The sequence below is a fragment of the Hibiscus syriacus genome, unplaced genomic scaffold (assembly GCF_006381635.1).
Source record: "Hibiscus syriacus cultivar Baekdansim isolate YM2019G1 unplaced genomic scaffold, ASM638163v2 tig00110432_pilon, whole genome shotgun sequence".
Lineage (NCBI taxonomy): Eukaryota > Viridiplantae > Streptophyta > Magnoliopsida > Malvales > Malvaceae > Hibiscus > Hibiscus syriacus.
The window spans coordinates 304,996-332,711 of NW_024062735.1; the positions used below are offsets into that span (position 1 = coordinate 304,996).

Here is a 27,716-nt window from a genome sequence, read left to right on the forward strand (position 1 = left end):
TAGATTAACCATTTCACTTAGATTGCTTATTAAATTCATTCGATTGCTGTCAATACTGCTAAACTGTTTAGTCTTTAACCCTGTGAAGTTAGTATTTGTCTTTGTTTTATCTTTTGGTTGAAGTAATGCAATTCATTCAATTTTCAATTTTAGACAATGACTATTTGAAACCAAGAATCGCAACGCGAAATGAAAATCGCAAGTTGTGATTTTGTCGTTGTGATTTTCATTTTGCGTTGCGATTATCTCGTTGTGATAGTCAAATTCGTGTTGCGATTTTCATTTTCGTGTTGCGATTTTAAGTTTCAGAAGCTATTCTTCTTCTGCAAATTGAAACTTGAATGAATTGCATTACTTCAACCAAAAAACAAAGACAAATACGAAATTCACAGTGTTACAAATTTAAGTTTGAAGAATAAACTACTACTACTCTTTATGTTTATTATTGTTTTTGGTATATCTTCACAGTGTAGTTTTTGGTATATCTAACTTGGTATGTTTATTGTTTTTGTAGAACTTTCTTCGGCTCAATTGACCTTAAGGAATAAAATAAGCCTAATCACTACAATTGCGTCGAAGCTTTCACCTGTATAAAGAAAATTGTTTGAGGATACTTGCTTCGGGCCATGGCTGAAAGTACAACATCCAGGTGGAGATTCTATGTTGACCCATTTGTGGCTTTAGACCATGACTAGCGATCTACCCGAGAGTATAAAACGTGGTAATGAAGAGATATGGTTTCATTTTCTACCGGCGTATACGTGTTTTGGGCGGGAGGAGTTTTGCTTAATCACTGGTCTACGCTTCGGACACGATGATGTAGGTCGATACACTAGTCATATTACCTGCCCATCATGGTTATCCCAGGTTTTTCCTGAGCTGTCAATGGAGAAGCCGAATTTACACGTCGACGACTTGACGAGATTATTTAATAAGAAATATGGTTTTACTCAGATGGATGACGTCGATATTGTCCGAGTATGCCTTTTAGTAATTTTTCATGCCGGTTTTTTAGGCAGAGAGGCCAGACAACCTATTCCTAAAGACCTAATATTATTGGTAGAGGACCTAAATGCATGGAACCTGTTTCCGTGGGGTTCGTATCTATGGAAAGCTACCAAAAATGAGTCAACAAAATTATATTGATTTACTAACCGCAACACCAATGGAGATAAACAGCAACTCAAAGTGTCCATCTCTATATGTTTTGATATAAGTTACCGACCCAGGATTTTTCAGCTTTAAATTGTGACAATAAGCCGGCAGTTGGGCAAACGATGCTTCTGGCGACCCCCTCAACAATTTCAAGGCATAACATTTGGCTCTCCAAGCTTTAGAATATGAGATACTAATTGTTGAGTTAATCAATTGACGGATTTGGCCAAGAGGGGGTGAATTGGCAATTAAAAATTTGGTGGAAGCTTTTGTAGAAAATTGAAAGTAATTGCAAAGCGATTTAGAGTGGTTCGACTTTCTCAATCAAAGTCTACGTCCACTACCTTAGCTATCCACACTAAGGATTTCCCAACAAATTCACTAATTTGTTCTTTTTTTTGAGGCCAAAGAGATAACCTTACAACACCCTCAAGAATATACCCCAATTCTTGAGAACACTCTTTCTCAAAGAGAAGATTACAAATTTGCAAACTTACAAGGAAAACCTCACAAGGTAAGATGTTTGCACAATTCTAGAACAAGAAAAGAACACTCAAAGATAATTACAAATGAGCACAAATGGTGTTCTTGAAAGCAAAATGAATATTGAAAGGAAAATTGGCTTGATTTGCACAAACTTGGTGTTTGATGCTTTCTCTCTTGTTTCTCTATGATTTCTTGTTGATCAAGGGCTTCAGAACTTGTTTAAATATACCTTGAATCACTTCTGAACGTTGGGGATAATTAATGAAGATAATATAGCCGTTTAAGTGTGAAAACATTTAATAAAAATGCTTGGAGCGTGGGGGGAATCGGTTCCCCCTCATAGGGAATCGGTTCCCTAAGTGTAAAATTCAAATATTTCGACCGTTGAAAAGGGGGGAATCGGTACCCCCTATAGGGGAATCAGTTCCCTTCGAGCATTCTGGAAATCTCAGAGCCAAACCATTCAGGGGGGAATCGGTACCCCCTTGGGGGGAATCGGTTCCCTCTGAGCAATCTGGAATTTTTGACTTTGAAATGGTTCGAAATACTTTGAAAGATTATTTTGAAATTGTTTTAAGATTAAAACTTAATTTTACACTTAAGTAAGGATTAAAAATGATTTTTGAAATATTTGGAGTAATGTTTTGATATTCGAATAATTATATCGAATATACTTAGAAAATCATTTTGGAAAATCTTAAAATTCATTTAACTTAATTTGTTATATCGAAATATCAAAATTTTTTCAATAATCTCCCCCTTTTTGATATAACAAAACATTTTAGTAATTTTAAGATTTTGAAATCAAGTTTTGAAATTACTCCCCCTTACTTTAACACTTCTCCCATTTATCATTTTAAAACACACTTAAAACACACACTTCTCCCCCTTTTTGTTAAATCAAAAAGATTCAAAGAAACGTGAAAAACATTTAGCCAATTGATTAGGTATATGTATGCATAAGCTGCTAAGATCACAATCAAGAGAAACGTTAGCCATTAGTTCCATAATCAATATTCATAAACAATGTGATATGGTAAAATTGGTCATATTGCTAATAATGATAAATGATGCAATAATGAATAAATCACACCAAACATAAATCCAAACAAATTCACAATCCACAAATTCAAACATTCCAAAATATTCAAAATGTTAAAACAATAAGATTGGAGTTCAAAGTAAAACATTTAATCACATATCCGGATCAGGAGGAGGAAAACGAGCTCGCATAGCGGCCATTTCGTTAGTGAGGTCATTAATACGTGCGTTGGTTGCTTCATTATTTGCACGCATTTCCCGAAGAATTTCTAATTGTTGAGTTCCCATTGTGGATAAATGAGACTCTATAGAATTAAAGCGCGAATCCATGGTCGCATATCGGTAATCAAATGTCTCCATAAAAGATTGAAAATATGAAGGCATTTGAGTCGATTGTTGTGCTTGCTCTTCAGGCTGCTCCTCGGGCTGCTCAGGTTCATCTTCAGCTTCATCGATGTCTCGCATTAATTGCTCAAGCTCGAGATCTTCGTCAGCTTCGGGTGGAGCTTGTGAAGAACTAGCTCCCGGAGTAGTTGCAGAAGATCAAACCCATTCACCGATTTCTTTATTTTTTACCCATCCGGCTCTTGTTAAAGAAAGAAGATTGATTTGTTTCTTAAGAGGAAAAGTGGCATCTAGACCAACTCAAAGCTCGGCTTTAGAAAAGAGATTACTAAGGATACAACCGTAAACTAGTGAAGAACAGAGTTTCTTATTTGGCACTAGGTTAACGGTTTCAACGATCTCAGCAAAGATAATCTCGGAAAGGTTTATTTTTATGTTGTGTTCAAAACAATGCAACCACCAAAGGTCTAAAGCTCTGAGAGTAGAATAACGACCCCCGGATGGTCGAAACCATAAGTGATCATAAGATGAAAAAAACGCTCATGAAGATCTAGAACACTTGCACTATCATTTCGTTTATATCGTGAGCCTAAAACTTGTTTTTCATTTGATAAACCTTCATTATCCAAGCCTAAGGCATTTGCTATGTAAGCCGGATCAAGATGGAAATATTGACCTAGGAGGTAGGAACGTACTCCTATGGTTTTGGTTTTGTCACGATTTTTGATACAAACGGCATTACAATAGAATATACGAACAAGTTGATGATAGACAACGGGTTCAAGTTCGAAAAGTTTATCAAATTTCCATTCGTGCAAGATAGGGAGATATTTAAAGTTAATAACAACCATAGCTTGAAGAGATGAGATACATTCTTCCCTAATCTTATACGAGTCAAAATATTGGTAAAACCAATAACGATAATCTTTAGGACCCGGTTGATTGAAACAAGAATTTTGGATAGTCAAGTTAGGATCAAGATTTGGAATAGGATTTTGAGGAATAGGAGGAGGATTTGGAGGAGGATTTGGTTGACGACTAGAACGACTAGATGAAGACCTAGCACGTTTAGGATTAGACATGGTGAAGGAAATCGGAATAGATTGGATAACCTGCAATTTTAAAAACAAATGTATGCAATTCAATTAATCCCAAAACTCAATTGAGTCCTCAATATTTCAAGGTTCTCTAAATCAATCCTAATGGGAAAAGTTTTTGAAAAACTTTTGAAAAATATGGTTTTGAGAAACAATATATGTATAGTTTTCATAACAACAACATAATCTAATCAAAACATAATAATTTGAAAAACAACAATTTTTTTTTAATTTCGAAAATTTAATTTTTTTGGAAAATTCTTGTGTTTTTGATGAAATTAGTTGTAACATCTAGTTTCTAATCACTAAACAATCAATGCCCGATCACTATTTCAACCTAGAACTAATTAAAACTAATCCTATGTTCAAAATCAATGAAATAGAGAGTTTAGAAAAATTTACCCTGAAAGATGAAGATTGAGGGGATTTAGATGTTGTTTGCACGATTTTAATGATGATTGCAAGTTTAGGAGATGATATTTGAATCGAATTCCGATTAATATCTTTGATTTGAGGCAAAAATGGAGATTTGAGAAATTGAGAGAGAGAATGGTGGAAGGGTTTTGGGGTTTTGGGGTGTTCTGCCCGATGTTAATAGAACCCCAGGGGGGTATCGATTCCCCTGTGGGGGGAATCGATTCCTATTCAAAGGGGGAATTGGTTCCCTCATGGGGGGGATCGATTCCCTATGCACCAAAATGCTAAAATCCGACTTTTAAGCACACAAAATGCTAAATTAATCTTCTTTAGTGGTATAGGCAACTCATATATTGAAAAATAATTATGTTCAAACAATTAAATTAATCTTTATCAATATTTGAACATAAAGTTAATTTTTCATCAAGAATCATAAACTCCCCCTAACTAATAGTAATGAATGCAATCAAAAATTACTATTATGAGCATTTTTCAGTAGTTATTAAAAGTGCTGAATTATTTTAAACACTAAGTGAAGATAGGTCAGTTAAACCTAATTCTCTCCTAAGTATCCAAAATCTTTCCTTATCTAAGGGTTTTGTAAAAATATCCGCTAATTGATGCAAAGTATCAACAAATTCTAGAACTACATCTTCCTTAGTGACATGGTCTTTAATGAAGTGATGTCTAATTTCAATGTGTTTAGTTCTAGAGTGTTGGATGGGATTTTTAGTGAGACAAATAGCACTAGTATTGTCACACTTGATAGGAATAGTACCTACTTCAATTCCATAATCAAAAAGTTGTTGTTTCATCCATAAAACTTGTGCACAATAACTACCGGCTGAAATATATTCCGCTTCAGTGGTAGATAATGCACACCAATTTTGTTTTTTGAAAACCAAGAATCATCATATTTCCAAGGAATTGGCAAGTACGGAGGGCTTTTCCTATCTAATTTACATCCTCCATAATCCGCATCAGAAAAAGCATGCAAGCTAAAGCTAGAGTCTCTAGGATACCAAAGTCCTACAAGGAGTGTCCTTAAGGTATCTAAAGATTCTCTTAACAGCTAGTAAATGTGATTCCTTAGGACATGATTGAAATCTAGCACATAAGCAAACACTAAACATAATGTCCAGTCTACTTGCAGTTAGATAAAGCAAAGAGCCAATCATTGACCTATATATTTAACATCTACACATTTACCTCCTCATCTAAGTCAAGCTTGTTGAAGAGCTCATTGAGTGTCATGAGGTTTTCCCATTTTCCAATCCAAACTCTTGAGCATATCTTTGACGTACTTAGCTTGATTAATGAAGATGCCCTCTTTCTTTGCTTGATTTGGAGTCCCAAGAAAAATGAGAGCTCCCCCATTGCTCATCTCAAACTCATTTTGCATTAGCTTAGAAATTCTTGGCAAAGAACATCATTAGTAGAACCAAATATTATCATCAACATAAATTTGAACTACTAAAATCTTTACCTTTATGCTTTAAAAAACAATGTAGTGTCAACCTTTCCTTTGAAAAACCTTTTCAATTAAAAAATTTGACAATCTTTCATACCAAGCTCTAAGCTGTTTTAAACCATAAAGAGCTTTTGCAATTTAAGAACATGATCTGGAAATTTTGAATCTTCAAACCTGGAGGTTGTTCCACATACACGTCTTCTTTTATAAAACCATTTAAAAATGCACTTTAACATCCATTTGATATAATTTAAATTCATGAAAACATGCAAATGCTAATAACATTCTAATTGCTTCCATCCTAGCTACGGGAGCATATGTTTTCATAGTCTATACCCTCTTCTTGAGTATACCCTTGAGCAACAAGTCTAGCCTTGTTTCTCACTATATTACCACTCTCATCAAGCTTATTCCTAAATACCCATCTAGTACCTACAGTAGATTTATTACTAGGCTAGGCCTTTCAACTAATGTCCATACTTTACTTCTCTCAAATTGATTTAATTCTTCTTGCATAGCCATAATCCAATGTTCATCATTTAATGCTTCTTTAATATTCTTAGGCTCTATGCATGAATAAATGCAACATGATTACAAATTTTCTAAGAGAAGATCGAGTTGTTACCCCTTTGGATGGATCACCTATAATCTCACCACCCTTGACATAGTTGTACTCTTTTGGATAAGATACTTCCCTTTCTTCAATGGTTGGATTCTCAAGAGGATCATGAGTTTCCTCATTTTTCGTTTCTTCCTTTGATGATGGTTCTCCAACTTCATGTCTAACATCATTTGTATTTATAACACCTACATCATCATTCACACAAGAATCCTTCCTTGGAAGGGGATTATCATCGAAAACATGTATAGACTCTTCTACAACTAAAGTTCTTTTATTAAATACTCGATAAGCTTTAGAATTTAAGGAGTAACCCAGAAAAATTTCATCACTTTTAGCATCAAATTTGCCAAGGTTTTCTTTACCGTTGTTTAAAACAAAACATTTACATCCAAAAGGATGAAAATAGCTAATGTTAGGATTTTTATTTTTGAAATTTTCATATGGAGTTTTCTTTAAAATTGGCCTAATCATTACTCGATTAACAACATAACAAGCAGTATTTGTGGCTTCCGCCCAAAAATATTTTGGCAAATTATTTTCACAAAGCATGGTTCTAGCCATTTCTTCTAAAGTTCGATTTTTCCTCTCAACAACTCCATTTTGTTGAGGGTTCTAGGTGCTGAAAAATTAATACCATTAGAATTACAAAATTCAATAAATCCAAGATTTTCAAATTCAGTGCCATGATCACTCCTAACACTAGTTATAGAGTAACCCTTTTCATTTTGGATTATTTTGAAAATGTGATGAATTGTTCTAATGCTTCATCTTTAGTACTTAAAAATAGAACCCAATATCTAGAATAGTCATCTACCAAGATAAATGCATATGTTTTCCACCCAAGCTAGTAGTCCTAGTTGGCCCAAAAAGATCTACATGGATCAATTGTAATACTCTACTAGTTGATACGTCATTGGATTTAAAAGAAACACGCTTTTGTTTCCTTTAGCACAAGCATCACAGATTTTATTATCAAATTTAAGCTTAGGCAACCCTCGAACTAAATCACCTTGAATTAGCCGTTGCAAAACACTCATACTAGCATGTCCTAGTCTCCTATGCCATAACCAACTATCATGTTCATCTTTAGCAACTAGGCATAAATTAGTCATATCAAAAGAATCTAAATGCACCATGTAAATGTTCCCTATTCTATACCAATAAGCATAATCCGATTAGATGCAATGTCAATGACTTTACAACCATTAATTTCAAATAAGACATTGAATCCTTTATCGCATAATTGACTAATACTCAATAGATTATGCTTAATCCATTCACATATAAACATCTTAATTTGTATGGAAGAGGTATTACATATTGTACCAATACCTTCAATGTGACATTTTGAACTGTCTCCAAAAGTTACTTCTCTTCCATTTTTGGCGTTAAGCTCAATGAACCGGCTTTTGTCTCCGGTCATGTGTCTTGAGCATCCACTATCAAGGTACTATGAATTGAATTTGTTTCCCGTGCCTTGTAGCAATGCTCCTTTCCCTACAAACATAGATTAATTTTTGATTTTTGGTACCCAAATTCTTTTGGGTCCATATTCATTAGTTTCCAAAATCCTAGTCCCCTTAGGTATCCATTTGTGTAGGATTTTTTTTTAGTAGTAATGAGTTCTTTAGGAACCCACATACTTCTAACGATTTTTCCATTAGAGGTTCTTTGGGGACCTCTATGATTGTAGTTTCTAAAACTTTTTCTAACAAAGTTGGATTTGAATTTCCACCTTTTTCAAAATGTTTTGTTCCAACTTTATCAAAAGAAGTTTTAAGATCATCAATTTTCTTTTGATGATCATCATTGATCTTTGAAAGTAAATTTTTCAAATCTAAATTTTTCTTTTCAAACTCTTCTAGTTTGATTTGCAAATTTTGATTTACTTCAAGATCGTTGTTGGTTTTGGATATGAGTTTGTTTTCATTTTTCAATTTTGAAACATCGTTTTTATATTTTAAAAATAAATTCTCATCCGAAGCTAACCCATTATATTCCTCTAATCATCATAGGATAAATCATCAAAATCGGATGAGTTAGAAGTTACCTTAGAATCTTCCCCAAATGCCATCAAGCACAAGTTAGCTACTTCTTGTTCCTCTTCATCGGAACTTTCTTCATCGCTCCATGTAGCCACATGAGCCTTGTGCTTATTCTTTGATTGACCCTTTTTCTTCAATTGTGGGCAATCATATTTAACATGCCCTGGCTTTTTGCATTCGTAGCAAATGATTGGGTCCTTCTCTTTCGGTTCATTTTTTAGGCCTTCATTTCGTTTGAATTTTCTTCCTCGATAAGGTCTCATTATTTTTCTGAACCGTTTGGCAAACAATGCCATTTCCTCGTCATTGTCATCGTTATTCGAATCACTCTCATCTTTTATGGATTTGAGAGCAACTCCAATGTTTTTCTTCTTCTCCTTCTCCTTTGGTGTCTCGTCAATTTTGTCGAGGTCCACCTCATCTTCGAGCATCATTTCATGAGTGAGGAGTGACCCAATTAGCTCTTCAAGAGTTAAGGACGTTAAGTCCTTAGACTCGATGATTGCTGTCTTCTTTGATTGCCACGATTTTGGGAGGGAGTAGACTAACTTCCTCACAAGCTTTTCATTTGAAATGATCTCTCCATATGATTTGAGACCATTGACAATCGTTGAAAATCTATCCGTCATAGCTTTGATATCTTCATTTGGTTTCATCCTGAAATTTTCATAGCTATGCGTTAGAATACTAATTTTAGATTTCTTTACCTCATCGGTACCTTCATGAGTGACTTGAAGTTTGTCCCATATTTCTTTGGCGGTTGTACACGATGAAACTCTTCCGTATTCATCTGGTCCAAGAGCACAAAAAATGATATGGATGGCTTTGGAGTTGAGCTGGAACATTCTTGTCTCTCCTTCACTCCACAACCTTGGATGAGTGAGAGGTTTGATGTATCCTTCTTCTACAGCATTCCATGCTCCCATGTCACTTGCTTGAATGAAGTACATCATTCTATTCTTCCAATAAGCATAGTTAGCTCCATTGAAGAAAGGAGGCTTGTTGACGGGCATCGAATCGAGACCGGAGTCGAAGTTTGAAGCGGAGGCCATTGATGACTTTGATAATTGATATAACTCTTCCCGAATCGACTCAAGAGGCGATTAAACCTTCAAATGAGTTAGGCTCTGATGCCAATTGTTGAGTTAATCAATTGACGGATTTGGCCAAGATGGGGGTGAATTGGCAATTAAAAATTTGGTAGAAGCTTTTGCAGAAAATTGAAAGTATTTGCACAGCGATTTAGAGTGGTTCGACTTTCTCAATCAAAGTCTACGTCCACTACCTTAGCTATCCACACTAAGGATTTCCCAACAAATTCACTAATTTGTTCTTTCTTTGAGGCCAAATAGATAACCTTACAACACCCTCAAGAATATACCCCAATTCTTGAGAACACTCTTTCTCAAAGAGAAGATTACAAATTTGCAAAACTTACAAGGAAAACCTCACAAGGTAAGATGTTTGCACAATTCTAGAACAAGAAAAGAATACTCAAAGATAATTAAAAATGAGCACAAATGGTGTTCTTGAAAGCAAAATGAATATTGAAAGGAAAATTGGCTTGAATTGCACAAACTTGGTGTTTGATGCTTTCTCTCTTGTTTCTCTATGATTTTTTGTTGATCAAGGGCTTCAGAACTTGTTTAAATACACCTTGAATCACTTCTGAACGTTGGGGATAATTAATGAAGATAATATAGCCGTTTAAGTGTGAAAACATTTAATAAAAATGCTTGGAGCGTGGGGGGGATCGGTTCCCCCTCATAGGGAATCGGTTCCCTAAGTGTAAAATTCAAATATTTTGACCGTTGAACATGGGGGAATCGGTTCCCTCCGAGCATTCTGGAAATCTCGGAGCCAAACCATTCAGGGGGAATCGGTACCCCCTTGGGGGGGATCGGTTCCCTCTGAGCAATCTGGAATTTTTGACTTTGAAATGGTTCGAAATACTTTGAAAGATTATTTTGAAATTGTTTTAATATTAAAACTTAATTTTACACTTAAGTAAGGATTAAAAATGATTTTTGAAATATTTGGAGTAATGTTTTGATATTCGAATAATTATATCGAATATACTTAGAAAATCATTTTGGAAAATCTTAAAATTCATTTAACTTAATTTGTTATATCGAAATATCAAAATGTTTTCAACACTATTCTTGAACCGAGCATTCATGTCAGTCATAATTTCATGTCCCCGATATACCCTGCCATTCAAAAACATTAACTCAGCCAGAAAATCACCCAACACCTTTTTGTTTGCCTGTCTATGGTGAGGAAAAACTTTGGGTTCTTGAACATGTATGTTTATCAATAAAAGTCCTAACTTGAAGCATTTCTTAATCTTTTATCCTCTTTGCAATCATACGCCACGTACAGTTTTTGTCAATTATACACATTGTTTCGAAACGATCTTTGCTTGATTTGTTAACTTTTAGTTGATAGCCATCTTCCACACATTTCATATACAAAGCTATCTTCAAGTCTTCCTTTGTATCAAAACAATCATCTTTCTTGATACGAATAACTTTTGTGTAACAATCAACTGCTATCTTTACCAACTCTTCTTCCGGTATCTGAAGTAATTCTGGCATATTCCAGTTATACTCCCGTGGCATTTTCTTCGGGGATTTCTTCTTCTTCTTCTTCTTCAGGGTAATATGAATTACAGAATGGAAGTTCAACATGTTCATTCACAGTCGTAACTTCCTCCTCATTATCATCAACAACATCTTCCTCGGCAGCGGCTGTTTCATCATCAAAATTCGGGTATTGACCAATATCAAATTTGTAACATCCCAAATTATGGGTTAGTGACCAAATTGTAAAGTTTCAGAATTTGATGACTAAAGTAAAAGAATGAAATAGTTCAATGATTATTGGATATATATGATGAAGGTTATTTAGTAATTATTAAAGGAAATAAAGGGTAAAATGGTCATTTGATCATTTAAGGAAAAAAATGGAATTATATACACGTGGAAAGGGAGAGAATTCTCCAGAGTTCTCTTCTCCTTTCTTCTTCTTCTTCACGTGAAAGCCAAGAGCCAAAGGTAAGTTTCTTTGTTTATAAATGAATTGTTGATTTTAAGGTTGGGTTTTGATTATTAGATGATAACTAAGCTTAAGGAAAGCTTAAATCATCTTAAAAACAAAGGATGGTGGAATTAGGAGAGATTAAAGATTTTGAGTTTTTGAATGAAATCTTGAAATAAAGTTGATAAGTTAAATTTTAAGTTGAATTTGACTTGTCAATAGTTAAATTAAGAGATTTGGAGTAATAGAATTGGATTTGAAACATATTGCAAAATTGATGTAATTATTGAATTACATATGGAAGATAGGATTTTGAGGTTTAAGATGAATTAAATGAATATAGATTGGTTTAAGTATGTGTACTAGAGTTAAGAATGAAAAAGGGGATGATATATGGAGTGTTTGAGAGGAAATGAAGTAATTTTCGTGCTGAAAAATGATTTTTGGGTTAGGGGGAATCGGTACCCATTCAAAGGGGTACCGATACCCTCTCAAACGACAGAATAACAGAATGTCAAGGGGGAACTGATACCCCCACAGGAGGGAACCGATTCCCCCCTAAAGGAAAATTATAATATTGGTTTAATAAGTTCGTTTAAGTTGCTAGTATCAAATTACAAGGCGTAGGTATCTAATAATTGTCTTAAAATGTATAATTATGTAGATTCAGAGCCTAAACGAGTTCCGGAATCATTGACAAGTAATATCGATAAAAAGGGAAGATAAGAGATTGGAATGGACTAGTGAGGCCAGGTGAGTGCAATTTTATTGTACTTATGTTATCGATTAAGCATTGGCTTGCAATGAGCCAGTGACAGAGTTACTATGGTAATAAGTAACTCTTAAAATGTTATTTGATTTGTGAATTTTATGTATGCATGAGTATATGTGACATAAATTATATGATTCATATGATATGTGATACTGAACTACATGAATATATGAGAATATTATATCAGTTGTGTGATATGTTTGACATGTTCTTTTATGTGATACGTGTTTACATGATCACAAGACATGAGTTATATGAAAGATAAAGTATATGTGATATGTGAAAGTGAATCCTATGTTTATATGAATATGAACTCATATGAGAATGGATATGAACTATGTGATTACATGTATATGTGAAGGAAACCATGAGCTTATATGAATATATGATATGGTTATATGAATATGAAAAAGGATATAAAATATAATGCCCATGTTATGTGTCATGAGAGCTAGGGGTATAGTTGGCATGCCAAGAGTCGAGGGTCTATATGGTCCTTCGGGACATATATGTATTCTTTGGAATATGTGTGAAGTCTGGTGAGACACATACTTGATCCCTAGCATATGTATATGATTCTTAAGGAATGATATGTGGTCCTTCGGGACATTGTGGTCCTTCGGGACATATATGTATTCTTTGGAACATGTGTGAAGTCTGGTGAGACACATACTTGATCCCTATCATATGTATATGATTCTTAAGGAATGATATGTGGTCCTTCGGGACATATATGTATTCTTTGGAACATGTGTGAAGTCTGGTGAGACACATACTTGATCCCTAGCATATGTATATGATTCTTAAGGAATGATATGTGGTCCTTATGGACATTATTATATGGCACTACGGTGTAATTCTACGCGGCACTCCGGTGCAATTATTATATGGCACTACGGTGCAATTCTACGCGGCACTTCGGTGCAATTATATGTGGCACTTCGGTGCAATTATATGAGCTGTGGTGACAGCGTTAGTGCACAACCTCTATGTACTCGCATATCTTTAGTTCTCACATGAGTATCATGGGCTATTAAATAGATAATATTAATAAAATGATATGATGATATGTTTGTTTCCTTGTGAAATTTCATGGGTGATATTGATTGTACAAATGGTAACTTATAAGACCATATGATGAAAGGAATCAATGATAGTGATAAAATAAGAAAGAAATAAAGATGATAATATAATTGCTTGGGTGTACGTGTTTTGTGATAGTATATATATATAGTGTACATGACATGATATGTATATGTGCAATTGGTTATGGTATATGTTATATGATATGGACATAAGAGATCATAGGAACATGAGATAAGAGATATGAATGATAATGACATATATGTATGCATATATTTGTTACATGTAAAAGTATGAGTGGTATGAAATGATAGTAGTAATTGTTTAGGTATGATTATTAGTTACCGTTTACCTTATATGTTTATATGCCTCACTAAGTCTTTGACTTAGTGTGTAAGTGATTTACACGTAGGTTTCGAGAAGAGTAAAGAGCAATGTGGAGCAAGACAGGTCAGTTCTTCTTACTAAAGGTCAGATCAGAAAAGATGTGAATAATAGGTATTTTAGTATATAAAGTTCTAGTTGGCATGTTTTCAAAAGAATCTATTGTTTAAGCTATGAACCGTTTTATAAATGTTTCGAATAGTTATATGTAAATAATAAGTGAAAGATATATGCTCTGATTGGTTTTGTAATAATGAAAATGTCTTTTATGTAAATTAGTCATTTATATGTTATAAAAGTTTTAAATTACTCACTATTTTATACAAGTACATGTTTTTAAAGGTCAATGTGACACCTCGGATTCGTATCCGGGTCGGATACGGGTTGGGGTGTTACATTTAATGGTATCAGAGCTACGGTTTAGTCGATTCTAGGATTAAATCGAAGTCAGAAGTGTTTTAAAAAGTGTATATGCCAACTCAAAGTGAAAAATTCTGATCTGATAGTGTAAGGAGTATGTTGTCTTGCTAATAAAAAAATAGATTATTATGTGATATTAGAAGTATGCTAATAAGAGCTTCGAAAGAAGTGAAAGGTAATAAACCTGAAGGAAATAGCATTCACCTGCCCTGGCCAGGCAGGGAGAAGAGCGAACACCTCAGGAAATGCCTGTATAAAATTTGGAAAATTATTCTTCATGTTGAAGAATGTTATGATGTGTTTTCAATTTATGCTTCTTTAACTCATAGAATGAATGTATCAAATTAGTTGATAAAGTTGCGAGCACCCAAGTTCAAGGGTGGATTTGAGGAAGGTTCTATTGTTATAGACCTTTGGTTGAATGATATGATAGAAGGTTTTTATTTCTTCAAAGTGGAGATGTTGAATTGAGTAGTTTTGTTACTACTTTGGTAAGTTAGAGTATGGGGGACAATTGTCACCATAAGAACGTTAAAAGATTAAATGATGTGATTAGAATTGTATAAGAGTTCAAGAATAGGTGCATTGATGACCAGTTTATAAGACAGATGAAATTGGAATACACGAGCTTGAAACAAGGGAATTACACCTTGTATAAGTATGATTATAAGTTTATTAAGCTAAGCAGAATTGCTGCTGAGTTAATTCCTACTGAAAATGATACATGTGATTTGTTGTTAGGACGTGCACCTTAAATTAAAAGAGTGTTACTGGTTTTGAATTTGTTATCGTTTCAAGAATGGTTAATTGTTTAAAGCTTTAAAGAGAAAAAGCTCAGAACGAAAAGTTTGGAGAAATAAAATCTCAGATGATTAAGAGAATTAGTGCTTCATAGAATTTTAGCACCATCAAAGAAAGGTAGAGATTCTGGTTCAACTTTAAACCAGACATGAATTAGTTGTATTCTCCGTCAGAGAATCAAATCAGATGAGAGTTTGACAGACTCCAACCGTAGGTTTGATCTTGAAAGATTAAACAAAGAGTTAATTGAGGATAAGTCATGGTTAAAGACAACCCTTGTGAATTGGGTTAAAAGCTCTTTTAGAAGTTATGTAAATCGAAGCAGAAAAAGTATTTTAAATGGATGATGATATTGAAATCTGGTGATTTTTTAAACAAGTGGAGAAAACATAAGTATAAGAATGGTAAAGAATAAGGTTTGTGCGAGTAAAGTTGACTATCAAAGTAATGAAAATGTGATAAGGAGTGATAGTTAAGGAAATATATGTGATATAAAAGAGCATGGGAGTATAAAGAACATGATATGGTTTAGTTATGTATAAGACAATGCGGATTATAAAAGGATAAATGGATAAAGATCAAGGAATGGATTAAGTGTTTTGCTAGAAATTAAATAATGTGAAGGATAAGAAGCATTTTAAATGTATCAAGTGAGGTAGATACTATTTTTGTATTTAAGATGGAAAGAGTTAGCGTGGGGCTAACAAATTATGGGACGAAATGTATTGAAATTACAAGATTCAAGATATGGTAGTTATGATAACCAAATATGAAGTGAATCTGGATACAGTTGTATACTGTGATTATAGTAAAGTGATAGAGTGAAGGAATGAGGATTCAAATGTTTGAGTAAAACTAAGGATTGATAAGAAGAGTTTAAGTATGGGTACATCAATGATCAGTTTATAATAAAGGAAGTTAAAATGTTAAGCTTGAATAATAAAGTGACATGGTGTATGAGATTGAATGTTTATTTGATTAGTTGAGTAAACTATTGTGAAATAATTCTGACTGCAAAGAATGTGTATGAATGGTTCGATGAAGGTTTATGTTTTAGATTGGAAGAATCGATGTTGACTAACAGAGTTATAAGATAGTAGTGTATTAAGTTAAAGGATTTGAAGATGATTTCAGGGTAAGCTAATTATGTATGGTGTGGATGAGATATGGTTATGTATTATAATCATTGAAATGAAAGGTAATAAAGGAGACAAGGCATAATACTGTATATGAATGAGAGTATGGGTTCAATAAGGAATTACACTGGGTTGATTTAACTTAAATGATGTGTATGATTAATTTGATCAGGGCTTACGCCCTAGATTGAAAAGTTGTTATTAATTAGCTATAGTGGCATGGATTTAGATTATCAGATTTGAAGGAAACATAAAGTAAGTTAATCAAATGAGATACGTCTGTGTGGTTGTGTATTGATCATATAGATATGATATAGGCAAGGATAAATTTAAGTGTTTTAAAGAAAATTTTGATGGAAGAAAATACAAGCAAGATACGATAAGAATGGGTTCTGTATAAGTGAAGTGATTAGTAAAGTTATAAAGATATAATAAAGATTGGTAATCAAAGATGAGTTTAAGTGATAGGAAAAGAGTATGTGAACATGAATAAAGATATGATTGTAGAAGATTTGAGTTATGAAGAAAATAAAAGGATGAAGTTTAAAGAATTAGATGTGATAAAGATTATGTTGAGATATAGGTTATAAGTTTAACCAGAAGTAAGAAAGGTATGTCAGGTAATATGAGAAATTGTTTAGTTATGCAAAGTGTATGTTTAATCAGTTATGATGAAGATTTAAGGTTATGTTTCTTGGTCAAGTGAATGTAGTCAGAGAAATGAATAAAGATTTATATGTATTAAGGAAGTTTTGGAGTCAGTCAAGTAAGGATGAAATAAAAGTTTGGTGATTCTTGAAAGACAATTGAAGATTTACAAGGAATTTGATTGATTTATGAGTTTGAGTAATAAGAATTAATGTTATTGTCTATCTGATAAGTGACATGATAGGAGATATAAAGTAAAAAGGTAGTCGAATAATTGGAAAGATAAGAACCAAGTTATTTAAGATGATACAAAAGATTAAGTTCAGAAAGCAGCATGAGAACGTTAGAAGATATGATCTTCTCAGGATGTGCAGTGAAAATTCGAGGACGAATTTTTTTAAAAGGAGATGAGATTTGTAACATCCCAAATTATGGGTTAGTGACCAAATTGTAAAGTTTCAGAATTTGATGACTAAAGTAAAAGAATGAAATAGTTCAATGATTATTGGATATATATGATGAAGGTTATTTAGTAATTATTAAAGGAAATAAAGGGTAAAATGGTCATTTGATCATTTAAGGAATAAAAAAATGGAATTATATACACGTGGAAAGGGAGAGAATTCTCCAGAGTTCTCTTCTCGTTTCTTCTTCTTCTTCACGTGAAAGCCAATAGCCAAAGGTAAGTTTCTTTGTTTATAAATGAATTATTGATTTTAAGGTTGGGTTTTGATTATTAGATGATAACTAAGCTTAAGGAAAGCTTAAATCATCTTAAAAACAAAGGATGGTGGAATTAGGAGAGATTAAAGATTTTGAGTTTTTGAATGAAATCTTGAAATAAAGTTGATAAGTTGAATTTTAAGTTGAATTTGACTTGTCAATAGTTAAATTAAGAGATTTGGAGTAATAGAATTGGATTTGAAACATATTGCAAAATTGATGTAATTATTGAATTACATATGGAAGATAGGATTTTGAGGTTTAAGATGAATTAAATGAATATAGATTGGTTTAAGTATGTGTACTAGAGTTAAGAATGAAAAAGGGGATGATATATGGAGTGTTTGAGAGGAAATGAAGTAATTTTTGTGCTGAAAAATTATTTTGGGTTAGGGGGAATCGGTACCCATTCAAAGGGGTACCGATACCCTCTCAAACGACAGAATTCCAGAATGTCAAGGGGGAACCGATACCCCCACAGGAGGGAATCGATTCCCCCTAAAGGAAAATTGTAATATTGGTTTAATAAGTTCGTTTAAGTTGCTAGTATCAAATTACAAGGTGTAGGTATCTAATAATTGTCTTAAAATGTATAATTATGTAGATTCAGAGCCTAAACGAGTTCCGGAATCATTGACAAGTAATATCGATAAAAAGGGAAGATAAGAGATTGGAATGGACTAGTGAGGCCAGGTGAGTGCAATTTCATTGTACTTATGTTATCGAATAAGCATTGGCTTGCAATGAGCCAGTGACGGAGTTACTATGGTAATAAGTAACTCTTAAAATGTTATTTGATTTGTGAATTTTATGTATGCATGAGTATATGTGACATAAATTATATGATTCATATTATATGTGATACTGAACTACATGAATATATGAGAATATTATATCAGTTGTGTGATATGTTTGACATGTTCTTTTATGTGATACGTGTTTACATGATCACAAGACATGAGTTATATGAAAGAGAAAGTATATGTGATATGTGAAAGTGAATCCTATGTTTATATGAATATGAACTCATATGAGAATGGATATGAACTACGTGATTACATGTATATGTGAAGGAAACCATGAGCTTATATGAATATATGATATGGTTACATGAATATGAAAAAGGATATAAAAGATAATGCCCATGTTATATGTCATGAGAGCTAGGGGTATAGTTGGCATGCCAAGAGTCGAGGGTCTATGTGGTCCTTCGGGACATATATGTATTCTTTGGAACATGTGTGAAGTCTGGTGAGACACATACTTGATCCCTAGCATATGTATATGATTCTTAAGGAATGATATGTGGTCCTTCGGGACATTGTGGTCCTTCGGGACATATATGTATTCTTTGGAACATGTGTGAAGTCTGGTGAGACACATACTTGATCCCTAGCATATGTATATGATTCTTAAGGAATGATATGTGGTCCTTCGGGAAAATGTGGTCCTTCGGGACATATATGTATTCTTTGGAACATGTGTGAAGTCTGGTGAGACACATACTTGATCCCTAGCATATGTATATGATTCTTAAGGAATGATATGTGGTCCTTATGGACATTATTATATGGCACTACGGTGCAATTCTACGCGGCACTCCGGTGCAATTATTATATGGCTCTACGGTGCAATTCTACGCGGCACTTCGGTGCAATTATATGTGGCACTTCGGTGCAATTATATGAGCTGTGGTGACAGCGTTAGTGCACAACCTCTATGTACTCGCATATCTTTAGTTCTCACATGAGTATCATGGGCTATTAAATAGATAATATTAATAAAATGATATGATGATATGTTTGTTTCCTTGTGGAATTTCATGGGTGATATTGATTGTACAAATGGTAACTTATAAGACCATATGATGAAAGGAATCAATGATAGTGATAAAATAAGAAAGAAATGAAGATGATAATATAATTGCTTGGGTGTACGTGTTTTATGATAGTATATATATATAGTGTACATGACATGATATGTATATGTGCAATTGGTTATGGTATATGTTATATGATATGGACATAAGAGATCATAGGAACATGAGATAAGAGATATGAATGATAATGACATATATGTATGCATATATTTGTTACATGTAAAAGTATGAGTGGTATGAAATGATAGTAGTAATTGTTTAGGTATGATTATTAGTTACCGTTTACCTTATATGTTTATATGCCTCACTAAGTCTTTGACTTAGCGTGTAAGTGATTTACACGTAGGTTTCGAGAAGAGTAAAGAGCAATGTGGAGCAAGACAGGTCAGTTCTTCTTACTAAAGGTCAGATCAGAAAAGATGTGAATAATAGGTATTTTAGTATATAAAGTTCTAGTTGGCATGTTTTCAAAAGAATCTATTGTTTAAGCTATGAACCGTTTTATAAATGTTTCGAATAGTTATATGTAAATAATAAGTGAAAGATACATGCTCTGATTGGTTTTGTAATAATGAAAATGTCTTTTATGTAAATTAGTCATTTATATGTTATAAAAGTTTTAAATTACTCACTATTTTATACAAGTACATGTTTTTAAAGGTCAATGTGACACCTCGGATTCGTATCCGGGTCGGATATGGGTTGGGGTGCTACAAAAATCATTACACATAGGGTTTGTTTCTTCTTCTGAAACATCATCAAAATCCGAGTATTGACCAAGATCAACGGGTATTGACCAAGATCAAATTTCGAATACTGACTAGTACTCACAATTTTTTCTGTTGGCTCATCATCGTCTAACTGGTCAATACGAAAACTGGAATTTGGTGCTGAAAGTTGATTGGGATTTGGATTAGGGAAAGGTTGTGGGTTTTGAGATTGTGTTTGGTATTGGAAATGTGGTGAAACAAAATTTGCTTGGTGATGAAATTGTGGTGGAACCATTAAATTTTGAGCATCATAAACTGGGGTTGAAAAACTTAGTTGATTACTACCCGCTACTGACCCAATTTGACTACTTCTAGGTTCAACAACATATAATGTAACATCATCTTGCAAAACACTAATGTAAGCAATGAATCGTTCAACATTTTCATTATCGGTTAACAAATAAACTTTACTTTTTCTCTGATAAGATAGCCTAAATCCACTTAGGGGCTCTAAATTCAATTTATTTGCAATACGTAACATTAGAGTTTCATAAGTTAACTTTTTTAATGATAGTTTTAGTTGAAGATTCATGGGTAAAGGCATATATTGTAAAACACCATGAACATTCTCCCATGACCCTCCAAAACACAAATCTATCCAAACATGATCAACATTAGATGATTTCATTATTGTAAATTAATTTACTAAACAAACAAGCTGCGAAACTAAAACCTGTTGTCGGATGGGGAAGGATGTCGTTGGATATAGGAACGGATGTCGTCGGAGAGAGTGATAGATGGAGATGTAATGAGTTGCGATTTAAGGATTTAGGTTATGAGTTACTGCTGCTGCGTAGTTATATACCCAAAATATTTGTGTTGCGAAACTAAAATCTGTTGCGAATTTGAAATTCAGTGTTGCGATAGTCAAAATCGCGTTGCGATTTACATATTCGCATTGCGATAGTCAAAATCGCGTTGCGAATCTGGAAATTGATTTGCGATACTGGAGATCGTGTTGCGATTTAGAGATCGCATTACGATTTTGTAGGTCATTTTAGCAAATCGAAAAAAAGTTGGTCAAAGTCGTATATTATAAGGCATTTTCGGTCACTGAGGTTATTTTCTCTTACAAAATTGAGTCCTTGAATTTTAGGGTATTTACAAGTTAGTCCTTAAACTTCAACTATAAATATCCTAGCTCATTTAGCTTCATAATCATCCCAAAATCCCAAATCATTTCTTTCTCCCAATACTAGAGAGCTTTCTTATAAGTAGTGAGTGTTTTGTAAATACCTGTAAATTTTCTCTCTTAGTAAAAGATCTGCAGAGTCCGGAGACGTAGGCAAAATTGGCTGAACTCCGTTATCAATTTCGGGTATTATTTTTCCGCTTTTATTTTGCATTCTCACTAATCTGGTCATAGGGAAATTACTCGTACTCTGTTTATTTCCCAACAAAGCAAACTGATTATTAGCATCCTTATTATGCTTTCATAAACATTGCTCAATAAGTTTGCCCACAGGTTTCATAGTATGATTCATAGGTGTTAATCTTTTGAAATTTGAGTAATCTATATTTATACAATAAAGGTGCCAAGGTAATCTTCTTCTACTCATTTGATATGCTATTACAAGTTTTCCATTCAATGCAAGGCCTTGTCAGATGCATAAAGTCATAACTAAGTCCTTCTGATGGCAAAGTCTAATCACCTGCATCTTGAGAGTAATTACCATTGAGCAGCTTATAAAATTATTACATCAATCTGTCTTTAATCCCCTCATCCTTCAACAGGATCATATAACTGTTATCTTTAATGCATATAACAATTCCCAACTATTTAGCCTTTTTCTCCCTCATTTGAACAAGCCTACAGATATCATTCTCTCCATCTTTTGAGTCCAATATATCAGAAATTTTTAGACTCACTCAAGCATCCTTTCAGATGTCTTGGCCATTCTTATCTAGATTAAATTTCTCGAAACTCCTTTTATCACCAGTAGTCTATAGCGAATAGCCTCCTTACAAATGTTTTGGTTGTTCTTAGCTAGCTTATATTTCTCGAAACTCCTTGTATCACCAGTAGTATATAGCAAATGGCCTCCTTACAAATGTCTTGAAAATTATTTGCCATTTTGTATTTCTCAAAATTCTTTGTATCAGCAGTAGTATATAGCAAATTTGTTTGTTCTTAATAACGGCCTTTACTTTCTTGTTCCACCATGATGTGTCCTTACATGGTAGCATTCATTTCAATTCAGATTATTTAATCAGGTAAAATATAAACTGAAGAACCATTGGATGCAAGCTCCATAGACACTAGGCAAATACACCTATGATATGTCCAACTTTTTTTCATTGTTACTTCTGCCCCCAAACAGCATACATAGAAACTTGTGCAATCTTGTTTTACCTCAGCAATGCCTACTTAATTAATGTGATTGAATAGCAAGGCGTGACATAATTTTTTTTTTTTTTTATAAAAAAAACTAGTTCAATCTCCAATTTAGACCGACATTTTTTTTCTTATTCCTTTCCCCATATTACTGCAAGTGCATTTCAGCAAATAAGACTTCGGCTATGCTAAGTGGGGTTTCTATCCAGGGTTGTTCATTCGGTTAAACCTAAACGAATTAATCGATTTTTTTTTCTTTAACCGTTAACTGAATCAAACTTTTTTTCAAAAATATTAACCAAACTGAATAAATTTCGGTTAATTTTCGAATTAACCGAAAAGTTTTAAAATTTTTTAATTTATATAAAAATTAAATGTTTTTAAATTTAAAAAAAGTTTATAATTAATTTAAATAATATATAATTATAAAATAAAAATTTCAGATAAAATTTTTAATTAATTAATATTGATTTAAGTTTAAAAGTTATTAGATCTTAAATTATTAATTGAGTTTTAAATGGTTTGAGGTGAGCCCATATGTTATATATAATATATTTAATATTTTTTAATTAAAAAACAGTTTACAATTAATTTAAATAATATATAATTATAAAATAAAAATTTTATATAAATTTTTAAATTAATTAATATTGATTTAGGTTTAAAAGTTATTAGATCTTAAATTGTTAATTGAGTTTTAAATAGTTTGGGCTGAGCCCATATGTTATATATAATATATTTAAAATTTAAAATTTAATTTCGATTAATTCGGTTAATTAACCAATTTCGAACTGAATTAACCATTAACCAAATTTTAAAAATTTTCTTAACCGTTAACCGACCGAACTAATTCGGTAACCGAACCGAATTAACGGAATTAATTCGGTTCGATCGGTTTACCGAATTAGTTCGATTATTTGAACACCCCTATTTCTATCTATGTTACTCCAACTCTTTATTTTTCTTGAATTACCCGTATCTAAGGCCCATGTCTGATGAATATCTAGACATGTGTATTAAGAAACAATCCCTCAATATATGGAAAAACTTAGAAAAATTGATCATATATCCATGTTGGACATATACCTTATCCGACACACACCAGGAGTCCATATAACATAGGTTTCTGTTTCATACAAGTCTAGTCATAAAGCAAGACCAGTCTTACACCTCCTTTTAAGTAAATTCATAACTGAAAAGTTATCAAATAACTAAACAATTGCATACATCCTGATATAATCCTATTTGACATCCTCGAAAAGCAAGCTATGCATGCCATAAAGCATTCATAAAACTGAAACCAACAAGAGTTAAAATGATAAACAAAGTGATTAAATCTCCATTCATCAGGAAAAAAAGCGAAAGGAAGATTAATTACCTCAACCATGAGAACACCGGGCATTATAGGCCTCTCAGGGAACTGTCCAGGGAAAAAGTTATCATTTATACTCACATTCTTTATACCAACAGCTGATACCCCTGGATTATATTCTATCACTCTATCCACCAGCAAAAATGGAAACCTACAAGCAAAGTAAATCCACAAAAAACAATTAGATAATCAAGCAAAGAAAGCTAAAAAAAACTAAGAAATCAAAACTAGAGAGTATAGATAAACTTGTGGGGTAATATCTCTCTTATCTGATCGATGTCCATCACAGTAGGAAAGGCTGGATACCCTGAAGCAATCAAGAAAAAAAAATGAACAAACCCAGATTTCATTAGAACATAATGATTTTGAAGAAGTTAAACTTGGGTCTACAAATGGAGGGGGAAAGGGGCTTACTTGTTTCAATCGGGGTGTCCTTTTCAGTGGTGTCGGGTACATTTGAAGAGCAATGAAGTGGAGAGATGGAGAGGTGGATGAGTTTTAGAGAGAGTGAAAGAGAAGCGGGAAAAGAAATAGAAGAGGAAGGAAGAGAGTGGGAATGCCTTCCGGGCTGACTCAGTGAACGGTGAGCGAAAGAGACGAGGGAATTGGAGGCAATTGCCATTGTCTGATAAATGAAGAGAGCAGCAGCAATGGTGGAAGTAGGAAGTAGGTGGAACGACCATCTTGTGTTGTATTTAAGATTGGTCTCTCACGCGTTCGTTGTTTATGGTGGTCAAGTCGGGTCCAAATACCAACTGTTTAATAAAGTGCCACGCCAAAACTCCGTTATTCTCAGGCAGTACAGGCTGAAGAGGTAAAACAACTTTTAGTAGTTGAATTTGATAATATATATTAGGGTAAATTATTTATTTAATTTTTCATTCATTTTTATTTTTATTATTTAATTTTTTTATAGAAAAAGATATATTAAATTATATTTTTATTTTAGTATCTCATTGTTAAGTTTGATTACTAACTTAATAAAATGAAAACAAGTTCTATAAAATAGAGTATTGTCATTATACTTTCTCACATTGACTCGAAAAAGATACATTTCATATTAGTTTTACATTAATTTTTATAATTATTTAAATATAACTTTTATATATTTCATTATTGAATAATTTCGTATTCATGAAAACTCAGCTTTACCTACTAATGTTCGATGGCCCATTTCATATAACTTGACTGATGTTGATTAAATCTAACTCGTATTCATCCCCAAAATGGCTTTTAAACTAAAATAACAATGGTGAAATTCTCCCATACAATTGGAGAATTAAGAAAGCATGTTGTAAAAATCTACAAAAGTAACAATAACAGTGTCTAAAACCCTTCAGACAGAACAAGAATCTAATAAACAAACCCTGTTCGCCATACAATTTCCTCATCTTAACCAGTTACTGAAATTTTCCAAGTTTCATGACATCATGTGCCGCACATGGCAATTAAGGCACTTAAAATCGCAGAGGGTTAACAGACAGCTTTGTGTTTCGCTCAATTTGTTATAAGTACCTTTTTCCTCTCTTTTTTCAATCTGAGCATCTTTCCCTTTCACGGTCTCCCAGTTGTCAATACTGAAAAACCATGTAAAACCAACAAGTGAATGGATGCAATAAGTAGAAGAAGCAGAGAAACCAAGCCAAAGGTGCTGAAGCCCATCAGAAAAGTTCAAGTTGTTTGCTATCTGATCAGGAATGGGCAGCTCCAGCACCCTCATTACATGAAGGTCACCCATTTGCTCAATCAGCCACTTTGTTTGAGAGGTCAAACTAAAACTTAAAACCTCCCAATCACCTTCGCATCATTTGTTTTGTTGTTTAGCAGATGTAATGGAAAGACTCACTGCTCTTAGAGGCGAAGGAGTGCCCTCTCTTTACTCTTGGTTTGGCAAAAGGTACATTGTTAACTATTCTTTAATCCATTTTTTGTTTACTTTCAACTAATTTTAGTGGTTGATTGTTAGGAGTTACAAGAATGGTGCTGAATATGTACTCGAAGGCTCAGAATTGGTTCAAGGTTGCTCTGTTACTGTTTTTATCCGAATTTTTTTTTACAGGAATTAAGGAAAATTTGCTTGTTGCGGGAAGAATAGAGCAGCTGCAAATCAGCAATAGGGTTCACCATTTTCAGGAACCAAACCTTCACACCAAGGAAGAGAAAGATTTCGATGAAGATGAAGAGAAAGAGGATGAGGACGAGTTCGATGAGGAGAAATCATGCTACACAAGCTCAACAACTCCTCGCTCTCGCTGCTCGAGAGGGGTTTCTACTGATGAGATTGAAGACCAACAAGACCACCAAAAACCAGTTTCCGAGTAAGCTCAACAACTTTCTTCCCTTCTATCAACATCCTCCATTAGGTTTGAAGATGGTGAAACAGTCGACACCGAGTCAGCATCGAGTCGAAGCTCGGTTCTGCTTCAACTTATTGTCTGTGGGAACTTAGTTGTTAATAAAGCAAAGAACGTGCCTATTATGAAGCAACCTGTAGTGCAAAACAATCTGGTGGTGAAAAAGGGAGAAAATTGGCACAGAGGGACTCTTTGTAAGTGTGCAGTGAAGAAGAAGGTCGTTGAAGATGATGAGATGATAAACTACATGTCTGAGAATTCAAGGCTTGGTAAATTAGAGGCTAAAGAGTATTTCAGTGGCAGCATTGTGGAGTCCATGAACTTTGAGAAACGAGAACCGGTGCTCAAAAAATCCAATTCTTACAATGAAGAAAGGTTATATTCATTTGATTCCTGTTTAACTCTGCAATTTAACATGTTGCGTGCAAAAACAAAATGAACTTGATTATCAGATATATTCAAGTTCAACAGTGAACTCATAGCTAGGTACAGCGAAATTAATGAAGTTGATATTGATTGAACAGAAGGTGCAAGGTGGTTGGTGAAACAGTGGACGAGGAGGAAGGGCCGAGTGACCTGACCCGTTTTTTTTTTTTTTTTAATTCTCCGGTTCTACCACCCGATCATTAATATTTTCTGAAATAGCATCCTTTCGATTGAGGTGGCACAAAGACGTATTTTTGGGATGCGTTAAACCTGAATTTATGTTGAGTCGGATGTCACGTGTGAAAGGGGATGCACTTTATATGGATTCTGCTGAATCAAATGTCATGCTTATATTTTTTTTAATAATAAAGATTTTATTTTTATTATTATTATAAATAATTAATATATTATGTAAAGTGTTTCGATTATAATTTAATAATTATCGAATGTATTTTTTAAATGTGTGTTAAAGGTGGAGTGAATTTAGGTTTTAGTATTTATATGTTTCAGGGACTTTGGCATTCACCCATTCCACGCGACATTAATCGGATGAAATAATAGATGAAAATAAGTTTTGATCTTATTGTAGTTATAGGAAAAATGTATAAAATTATAATATTACACGTATTGTTATATATCTATTATTTTTTTATTATCGATCTATTAATTTTATCAATTAATTATTTAAATATTATCAATCTAGTAATTTGTTATCAATATTTAAAAAAAATATTGATGCATAAATTAATAAAATTAGTATAATTACACATATAATCTTCAATAGTTACATATTTTATCAATTTAATCTTACTTTTAATTTGTTTAATTTAATACTTTTTTTCTATTTAGAACGTGGAATTATTATAATATTTTAAAATTAATAATTAATTTTTTA

General features: G+C 33.3%; 1 long non-coding RNA gene and 1 pseudogene across 1 annotated transcript; one reads left to right on the forward strand and one right to left on the reverse strand.

Moving 5' to 3' along the window:
* Positions 1–24,036: 24,036 nt before the first annotated feature.
* LOC120125510 lies at positions 24,037–24,597 on the reverse strand. The gene is made up of 3 exons (XR_005516372.1): positions 24,456–24,597; positions 24,288–24,348; positions 24,037–24,192 (listed from the first exon to the last, which is right to left on the reverse strand). It is a non-coding gene; the product is annotated as an uncharacterized LOC120125510 (long non-coding RNA).
* Positions 24,598–26,030: 1,433 nt separating this feature from the next.
* LOC120125525 lies at positions 26,031–26,834 on the forward strand (annotated as a pseudogene).
* The last annotated feature ends 882 nt before the right edge of the window (positions 26,835–27,716 follow it).